Raw genomic sequence first — 9,418 nt, forward strand, 5'->3', positions numbered from 1 at the left:
AAAATACACATTTTTAACCATGGAAAAGTTATGTTCTTTACAAAACTTACCTAGCATCAGCAAGTACCAATGTATGGTGTTCAAAAGAAATGAAGCATCATGAGATGAAGACTCTTGCATGTTTCAAGTCAGTTTTGGTATTCAAGAGCTTATCCCAAGAAGAGCTGAATACCTGCAACTCCCATTAAAGTTCAAGACCTCTGAGGAACAAGCCCTTAGAACAAGATATTGCTAACATTAAAGCCAATGGAAGTTCTTTCCATTGTTTTAACAGGAGATGGACTGGGACCATAATGAAGAAGGTTATTTATTTATTTATTGTGACCTGTAGCTTACAGAATTCTAGGTCCTTTCATTGAATTTATTTAATTCTTTTTGCATCTGAATGACTTCTAAAATCCACCTTTCACATGAGGCCTTGGCCCTTCCTCCAATTATTTGACAAAACAATTTACTAAACTTTTTTTTTTAAAGCAGTAATAGAGTAAAGAGGTTTTCCTTTGTGTGTCCCTTCTTCTTGTGCTGTTACCCAACTTCTTGTTTAGAAAGGCTGTATCTTGTGTTCAGCAAATTACTAATTTCAAAGAGGGTGCTGGAAAATAATTTTCCCCTCCCTGAAAACCGCCCCACCGCTCTCAAAAATCCCCTAACCTGGCCTGCTAGTCACCAGCATAGTAAATGTTATTCTGTTCCTAATTAATAAAGAGCCTGATCCTCCAGTCTTTCTTCAGTGAGAATTGTACCTGAGTAAGGACTGCAGGATCAATGCCTTAGTTTGGTTGTAACTGATGGCCAGTACCACAGTTTAGCTGCAAATATGATTTTATGTGGAGGAGAGAGGGAAGGGGCTGGAGGTGTCAGTTCTAAACGTATTTCCTGCACAAGCCTATGAAACTCTCCTGCAGTGGATTTTACGTGCCACTGTGCCCTCTTGGGCACTTGTAAATGAGGTCTTGTTCCACGACTAAGACTCCTAGGTGCAACTGCAATACAAAGAATAAATAATAACGGTAAAATAAAATACTCTACCTGCTTGGTGCAACTTGATGCTCTCTTGGCCCTCTTTTCCAACAAGCGACCACACCCCTTCTCTCATGCCAGCCTCAGTGCATGGATTCCAGACCCAAATCCTGTACGCTGCACTACCTTAATTTCCTCTTTTTATAAATCTAACTTAAAACACACTTTTCTGATAACCTTCTAACGCTGACCTCCATTCCATCAATCCTTCCCCATGCCTGACTGTGCTCTCAGCAGTGTGTTTAAAAACAAAGCCCACTGTGGACTAATAAAACTAATAAAAGCATAATTTTGTGATCTTGTTCACAACCCATAAGGTCTTGTTTGGATGGGAAAGGTTTTTTTTTTTTTTTTTTTTTTCAGATACACCAGTGCTGGTGTAACGCCCTATATGGACATTATTATTCCGCAATAAGTGTGTCCACGTGGGGAAGTTATATCAATATGACTGTCGGTTTAAATTAACACGTTAGCTTATACCAGTGTAGCTGACCTATGTAGACACAGTGAATGGATTTGCAACAGTAGAGTTCCCAAACTGCAGTGGAGCAATAGACGGCACCCTTATTATGGCACCGGCGCACCTTGCCCCAGAGTATATTGACAGAAAGGGCTACTTTTCTATGATTGTTACTCCTGGGGGAATTCTGCGCCCAAAAAATCCAAAAATCTGTGCCAAAAAATGCCAATTTCTGAAAAAATCTGCCTATTTTATTTGTCAAAATAATGCAATATAATCACACCAGTTTCACTTATTTTGGTAATTTATTTAAACTACCATACAGAGAAAAAAATCACAATCACTCTTCAGCATTTCCTAAACACATGAAAGTTAAGTTACAAACACTTGGTAACCAAGACCCTGCATTCCAGTTATAATCCTGGATTTTCATTTAAATTACATTACTTTTGTTTTGATGTTTGGTGTTCTGTAAAGTAGAACGTTGCTTTAAATTGCTCAGACTTTCACACAAGAAAGTCGTGCAGTTTGCTAATCATTGTCCTGCGTTTTTTTAAAAACGGGTAAGTAAAATGGATCCTGAGCTGTAATCTAACCCCATTGTGCTTCTCTGGCACAGGAGAAAAAAAAGCGAGAAAGCACAGAGACCTTCCTAGCTGAGGATTCTGTTACTGTCATTTACAATAAGGCTCCTTAACCACTCTGGCAAGGTAAAGGAGCCTTAATTGACTAAGAATGGGAACAATTAACTAACAATGGGAACATTAGCAGCCTGCCTGTTTAGTTGTTACATTTCTTACTCCTGAGGGCATTCTGTGCCAAAAAAATTAAAAATTCTGCACACAATATTTTAAAATTCTGCAAATTTTATTTGTTAAATAAATGTGGAGGCTCCAGCATGGCAGTGGGGAGCACAGGCCACTGGTTGCACAGAGGTAGGAGATCACTGTGCAGCTCCCTCCCCACCCCCCTGGACATGAACTCAGCAGTGAGGCTGCACCCATCCCTGACATAGCGCAAGGACCGAGCCTGCCCCAAAACTACCCCAGGGCCCTGCCCCTCCATGCCAGGTGCACCAGGTGTGGGCAGACAGGATCAACAAGGCAGGATCCATGTGTGGAGGGGCTTAGTGTGGGGGGATCCAGGTGAGTGTTGAGAGGGTTCTGTGTGGGGCAATCCGGGTGCAGGCAGCTCAGTGGGGGATCCAGTTGCAAGGGGGTGGGGATCTGGATGCACAGGGGCTTGTTGCAGGGGTTCTGGGTGCAACAGTAATGGGACTCTGCAAGGGGGTCCAGGTGAAGGTGGTTGGGGCTTGGGGGGGAGGGTGTCTGAGTATGGGAGGGGATAGAGCTCATCATGGGGGTCTCGGTGTGGGAGGCTCAGTGGGGTGTCCAGATGCTGGGGGAATGGGGTTCAGTGGGGTGAGGATCCAGGTACAGCTGGTTGGGGCTCATTGGTGTGGGGATCCAGTTGCGGGTGGCTCATTGGGGTGGTCCAAGTGCAGGGGGAGTGGGGCTCATCGGGGGGATTCTGAGAGCGGTGGGGGGGTGAGGCTCGGTGGGAGGGCCTGGGTCTGAGGGGGTCTGGATGCATGGGGGTTGGGCAGATGGGGGTGCAGCTCCCTGTACAGGGATCCCTCCCCATGCAGCCCCAGATGCCGTGCAGGGAAAGAGGAGGCCCCGTCCTCCCCAGCCCAGCTGGAACTAGCAGCTGAGTTCCGTGCAGGGTAGGAGCCATCAGCCAGGTCATCCCCAGTCCTGCCCCCACAGTGCTTTACCTCTCTGCTGGCTGTCCTGGGCACCAGAAACATACTGCTGGGGAGGGTTGCATGACTGTTCTTGTGGATTCCCTTTGCTTCCCCATCAGAAAGTAATTTTTCTGCAGGGGGCTAAGAAATCTGCGGGGGATGTAAATTCTGCGCATGCGCAGTGGCACAGAATTCCCCCAGGAGTAATTTCTGCTCTGCCTCAGAGACAGAGCCTGCTTCACACAGCCCTACGTCTCCAAGGCCAGGGTGCAGCAACAGTGACGAAAGAGAGTGAGTTTCTCTCACTCATTTGCACGCAGGCAGGCGCCCAGCTCCACCCCTTTAACGTTTCTCCGTGGACACACGCTCGCACACCCAGCCTTCCTCCTCCCCCCTCCCCCAGGTGATCTCTTTGCTGCTGGCTGTTCTGCGGGGGAACCAAGAAATCTGCGGAGGGTATGAATTCTGCGCCCCCCGCAGGGTGCAGAATTCCCCCAGGAGTAGATTATGTAAGCACTAGTGGATCTTGCAGGACTGTTCAGAAAGCTGCTAGCAAGGACTTTCTTTCCCAACCTGCGGTTTACCATTGATGATGTTGAAATGCCAGCAGTGATGCTGGGGGATCCACCCTTGCTCCCCTGACTTATGAAGCTGTACATTGGACACCTCAACAGCTCCAAGGAAACATTTAGCTACTGCTCAGCAGGTGGTGAATGACAGGATTGTCATTGTTCACTCACAAGAATGGATCTCTGTGAGAAAAATATCCCAATGGTTACAGCTGCCGGCTATTCTCTGCATAATATCTGTGAGGCAAAGGGGGAGAAGTTGCCACTTGGGTGAAGGTAGAGCAGCTGTCTGCTGAGTTTGAACAGCCAAACACAAGGGCTATTAGAAGAACTCAACATGGAGCTATATGGCAAAGGGAGGCCTTGAAAGAGTACTTTAATAGTGACCCACAGTAATGTGTTGTGGTGGATGGTGCTCTTCCTGGCTCGGCAGTTTGGGGGCCTGCTAGGAATTGTATGGTGCTTGGTGTATGTCTATGAATATAACACTTTCAATGCACTTATTAATTCTGTGGTGCTTGCTGTACATTTCTGTTTAGAATACTGTTCGTTACTGATCCTATGAGTCGTGTCACGCTGTACAGTAACAAGTAAGTGTGTGGTTTCAGTACCGCTATGCATTCTGTTGGGAGCTAATACAGATTAATTATTTTCCAAAAAATGTAATTTTATTCAGTAACAAAACAATGTTAAAAAACAAAAATCTGTGCAGCTTAAAAGTAAACACATCAAAAACATAATAAATTAATGGAACAGAACTTAACAAGGGGAAAGAACGTTCATGTCCATTTTGGTTACTCAGACACTGACCTCTGAGAGCCACGGTTGCTGTATGTGAAGCTGTGGATGTCCTTAATGTCCCCTGGGGTGGAGTGGTAGGGGCAGGGATGTGGCCCCTGATGCCACGTGGAATGTTATGGGTGTGTGTGTATGGAGGTGCTAAAATGGAGCTCTCCATGGACTGCAAATGGAGGTGAGCCTGTGATTGTTGAACCTGTATGTCCATAAGAGTCTGCAGCATCAGTGTTTGCTGCCGAAGAAGCCCTGTTATGTCCTGGTGCATCTCCCTCTCCTTTTCCTGGCCCATTCTCCTGTTCACTTCTCCCTATAGTCTGCAGTATTCTCCCATAAGCCCCTCTTATTCACAATCTGATGCAGCACTGGCTTGCAGGATCTCCTTGAACATGTCATCCCAAGTCCTCCTCTTTCTCCTCCGTATCTGGCTCAGGCATTCCGTGGGTGTGGAGGGGGAACCCTTCAAAGCTGCAATGATAGCAGCTACAGATAAAATACAGAGGTACCATTGTCAGGCTAGTCACAACAGAAAGAGGAAGTTAAGGTTCAGAACTCCTTTCCCTTGCATTCCCGAAGTTTTAAACAAGACATGCTTATTGTCACTTCTGTTTCAGAGTGTTTGTGCACAGCGCCACTCACAGCACTGGCCCTGGTGAGAATGGCCCACTTGCAGTGAGGGAATTACTCAGTTGCCTGAAACTGAGTACAGGGCAGTGGCACTGAATGCTGGCACCATTTCCCACTGGCGGTGGTGATTTTTAGCTGATATCTCACTCCTGAGGTAACACAGGCACTGAGAGCACGGCTGCTGGTAGTGTCCTGAAGCTGCCCAGGCCTGTATGCTGTTAACCTGTTTACTGCAATGGTGCCTACCCATGTTATCACTAAAGTGGCATGGGAAAGCGTCCTACTACGGAGGAAGAAATAAGGCTGCCATCCCTAGAAACCTTCAGGAGAAGACTGCAGAGTACCTACGTGAAAGTTTCATAGAGATCTCTCAGGAGGATTCAAGGAGCATCCCTGTGTACATAAACCAACTGCTCTGCATGGCCTCCCTGCCTAACTCTACAGGGGAATGAAAATCAGATGACAATGCTACTTCTCTTTGTTGTACTGCTACCTTTTCTGGTACAGGCAAATTAATAAAGTCAGTAGCTCTGTCCTGTTAAGTCAGTACATCATTGTAATGGGAAATACAATTACTTACCCAAGGTTCCTTCCCCTGCATCAGGCTCACCTGTGCTCGACTGCTGGAACTGACTGGACTGCGGTGGAGTCTCAAACAGGTCCTGGCTTGCAGCATGCTGGATCCCCCTAGTTGCATGTCCCCCATCCTCCTCCTCTTCCTCCTTCAGCTCCTCCTTTTCCTCACTGTTCACACCATGGGTCTGTGTCTTAGGCTTCTCAGAGGTATTTCCAGTGGTGTGTGGGGGTGATGGTGGAGTCTCTGCCAAGTATGGCATGCAGCTATTTGTAAAATCAGGTCTGCAGCTCGGCACTAGATTGATTGTTGGCCCCCCCTGGCCTTCTGGTACACCTGCCGCAGTTCCTTCCCTTTTACTGTGGTACTGCTGTTGATCCCTGTTATGCCCCTTCTCCTGCAACCCCCCGTGCCACTGCTCAGAGATATCCAGATTTCTGTGGCTGGTCCCTAGCGGAGCCTGCACACCCTCTTCTCCCCACAGGCCCAGGAAATCCAATATCTCCCGTCTACTCCAGGCCAGAACGCGTCTGGAGCATGTAGCCAGCATGATGAGCTTGGCCGTTGCACACAACTGTGGAGAGCTGCTAAGTATGTTTGCTGAGCTGTACAATCAGGAAAATACATGGAGTTTTAAGGGAGTGGGGTTGGGGGATGCTGCCGGTCTCTGTGACCCTGGAGTAATGGAGTTCACAATTGTGACCAGAGTGGTCAGTGTTGGGTATTGTGGAACAGCTGCTGGAGGACTGTTAGGGTTGACATAGGTAACAGTGTCTACATTCATGCTGTGTTGACTTCAGTACATTGACCATGGCTCAATGCTGCTTGAGGAGGTGGAGTTACTGTGTCACCATAACGGGGCATTTACATTCGTGGGAGACAAATTTAAGTGTAGACACATTGTAGCGGGGTGAACGCCCGCTCCAGCCCTGAAGGGGTTGGAAAAGCCCTGCAGAGGGTTGGGGCTGAGTAAAGGAGCAAAACCCTGGCTGATTGGGGAAGTGGCTGCAGCTGGGGCCATGCCAAAAACTGAGCCACTCAGCCTCATAAGAAGGCCAGGGCAGCCAGAAGCTGAGGAGTCTCCCTCTGACAGGAGAGAGAGACAGGCCTGGCTGCAGGGAGCTCACCGGGGACCTAGAGTGAGGCAGGGCTGGGGAAAGGCCTTGGGGGCTGGGAAGCCCTAGGCCAGCAACTCCCCAGGCTGCAGGGCCTGGTCCTAGGCCCAGATAGGTATTGGGGTTGCACAGGGGCAACCTGAGGGTGGGTAAAGGCAGCCAGTCCAAACCCCTTGTTGCTAGTGATGATTGGCTGATAGACTGCAGTCTGCCCCAGGGCACAGGGGCTAGATGGTGACTGGCAGTAGCCACGACAGAGGCGACATTGGGATAGGAGGTGGGGGTTCCCCTGGGTGGGGAGACCCAGAGGGAGAGTGGGGTACTGCCAGGGGGGCAGCACCTAAGCCAAGGGCACCGGGGTCCGGGAGGGACATGGGGGCCAAAGACAGGCGGGACACCCGCCCTGCAGAGGGCGCTGCGGATGCTGGTGAGCTAATTCCCGAGACGAGCAGCAGGAGGCGCCGCAGGGGTGAGTCCGTGCCTGACTACACACATGCACAGCTAGGTTGACGCAAGGCAACTTTCGTGGACCTAACTTTGTAGTATAGACCATGCTGTAGTCACTGCTCCAAGATGGGCCTTGGCCTGTAGTCACAGAGGTCTTGCCTGTATGCAGAATTGAAATAGTTTAACTTTAGACCACTTGAAAATCCGCTTCCTTACCCAAAGGATTCCTTACCAAATTAAGTATATGGATACAAGCCTGTTTTAAATTGAATAGTGTCTACACTGTGTTTTGTACCTCTTCAGCTAAATTGGTTTACAATCACACCTTTAAATGGGTGTAATTTTGATAATAGGCAAGGCATGAATGTTGTTGCTGCTACAGGGCAAATGAATATCTCAGTCCTGTTCTAGTGAACAAGTGTCCGCCTCACAAAAAAAATCACTATAATTATTTCTTTTGATGTCCTTATTTCAACCCTTGTTTCAGCCTTGTTTTTTGTGCCACTAACTAGCACCAGTCACAGCAGACAGGCTAAGGGCTGAATGGATAATTCCTCTCCTTCCTTAGTGTATTTATATCTTTCAAATACTTGCAGATGGCTATCAGATGCTTCCTGAGTCATTGTTTAGCCAAGCTCTCTGTATTTAGGGACCAATTCTGCTCTCATTTAGCAGTGCAACTCCCACTGACAATAATGGGAGTTGCGTGCCTGTAAAGGAAGGCAGAATTGGGCCCTAAATGAATCTTCAGCTGCCTAATAACCTTTTGTATCTTTTCTCTAAATTTCATCCAACTTATTGTATGCAGTGTTGTTGTAGCCAAAGCCACGAAACCAATGCTATACCTGAGATACATCAATGATATTTTCATCCTCTGGACAATCAACCTAAACTCCCTCATAGATTTCCATCACAAATTCAACCACCCATCCAGTAAACTCTCTCTAGAAAACTCCCACACTAGCATCAACTTCCTGAAAGCCCCAGTCAGCTTCAGTAATAGGTTAGCCGTGACATTTTGAGTACATTTCCCAGACTTGAAGAACTCTGTGTAAGCTCAAAAGCTTGTTTCTCTCATCAATAGATGTTGGGCCAATAAAAGATATTACCTCACCCACCTTGTCTGTGCAACTTGTTGATGTCTTTCTGGTGCATTCTCACTAGCACCATAGTATTGGGCAGTTGCCTCCCTATTATGTGAAACAATGGCACTGCATGTGCAGCCCCAAATCATGTGGGCTTTTCACCCTCTTTTTGAACATCATGTCATGCTGCAAGCTGCTATCTAGTTTTCTGTCCACTAACACCCTTGGGCTTCTGTCAGCACTGCTGCTTTCCAGCTATCTCCCTCCCAGTGAATATCTGTATTTGGGGATTATTTTCCACCCCAGAAGGGTGCTTTATAAGTAATGGAACTCTCATAAGGTTCTGAACACTGAAATTCAAGGTTTCTATATCTAGTTATCCTCTGGAAAGTCTTTGATTTTGGGGAGAGCTTTCCCACCCCTTCCAAATGGCAATATTACTAAACCTTTGTTTTATGTAGGATGTTTCTGTATAAACACATGAGCAGGTCCTTGTAAATAAGGCACTCACATATTGGGATTAGGACACACCTCTTCCAATAAAGCTTCTGTGAGTTGTGCAGCTGGACTCCTGTACAGCTGAAAATGCAGGGGTTAATGTTTTCCTCCAGATGTTCTCTTGCTTCCTGCCTTTTTTGTAAGTCTTGGGTTTCATTGTCCCTTTGCACTTTAAGTGGTAGCTTTTGTGTGTCTGTTTTAGAGATTGGAAGAGAGATTCGTCTTTTTAACGTTTGGTTTAACAGTTTCAGTAGAAAAAAGATTGACATCCTCCTTTTGAGGGTTATAAACAAGAGAGAACAGTAGTGTCTAAACATAGCAATGTCTATTCTAGCAGGAGAGAATCTCCCAAAATAGTTCTAATGGTCCATTTCCCCCCTCCCCCATTTTGGTGAGGGCAGGAAAAGGGACGCTAGAGAAGTTAAATGACTAATAGACTTGCATGGGGAAAATCACTAACTTTAACAAGGAGATGTATATG

Source organism: Terrapene carolina, unplaced genomic scaffold, assembly GCF_002925995.2.
Source record: "Terrapene carolina triunguis isolate 2854851 unplaced genomic scaffold, T_m_triunguis-2.0 Scaffold228, whole genome shotgun sequence".
NCBI lineage: Eukaryota > Metazoa > Chordata > Testudines > Emydidae > Terrapene > Terrapene triunguis.